The sequence below is a fragment of the Bison bison genome, unplaced genomic scaffold (genome assembly GCF_000754665.1).
Source record: "Bison bison bison isolate TAMUID 2011002044 unplaced genomic scaffold, Bison_UMD1.0 scf7180017863991, whole genome shotgun sequence".
Classification (NCBI taxonomy): domain Eukaryota; kingdom Metazoa; phylum Chordata; class Mammalia; order Artiodactyla; family Bovidae; genus Bison; species Bison bison.
In genome coordinates, this window is record NW_011494563.1 from 41,681 (window position 1) to 42,741 (window position 1,061).

A 1,061-nucleotide genomic window follows, 5' to 3' on the forward strand; every position below is an offset into this window, starting at 1 on the left:
GGAAGTTCACGGTTCACGTACTGCTGAAGCCTGGCTTGGAGAATTTTGAGCATTACTTTACTAGTGTGTGAGATGAATGCAGTTGTGTGGTAGTTTGAGCATTATTTGGCATTGCCTTTCTTTGGGATTGGAATGAAAGCTGACCTTTTCCAGTCTTGTGGCCACTGCTGAGTTTTCCAAATGTGCTGGCATATTGAGTGCAGCACTTTCACAGCAACATCTTTCAGATTTGAAATAGCTCAACTGGAATTCCATCACCTGCACTAGCTTTGTTCGTAGTGATGCTTTGTAAGGCCCACTTGATTTCACATTCCAGGATGTCTGGCTCTAGGTGAGTGATCACACCATCGTGATTATCTGGGTTGTGAAGATCTTTTTTGTACAGTTCTTCTGTGTATTCTTGCCATCTCTTCTTAATATCTTCTGCTTCTGTTAGGTCCCTACCATTTCTGTCCTTTATTGAGCCCATCTTTGCATGAAATGTTCCCTTGGTATCTCTAATTTTCTTGAAGAGATCTCTAGTCTTTCCCATTCTGTTGTTTTCCTCTATTTCTTTGCATTGGCCACTGAGGAAAGCTTTCTTATCTCTCCTTGCTATTCTTTGGAACTCTGCATTCAAATGAGTATATCTTTCCTTTTCTCCTTTGCTTCTTGCTTCCCTTCTTTTCACAGCTATTTGTAAGGCCTCCTCAGACAGCCATTTTGCTTTTTTGCATTTCTTTTTCTTGGGGATGGTCTTGATTCCTGTCTCCTGTACAATGTCACGAGCCTCCATCCATAGTTCATCAGGCACTCTATCAGATCTAGTCCCTTAAATCTAAAATATAAAAAATAATTTAACATGCTCCAAAGATCTAACTTTATGAGCAAAACTATAAAACTCTTAGGATAAAACACAGGTAAAAAAATATTCATGACCAGAGTGGCTTCCTAATTTTTTTAACCTTTACATCTCTTGGTGTAATTGTGGGTACCTGTCCTGCGTTTAATTGCATTTAAGCATCTAGAATGTGTGTGTGTTGGAGGCGGGGGCGGGGCCTGTTACTCACAGAGATGGGCCG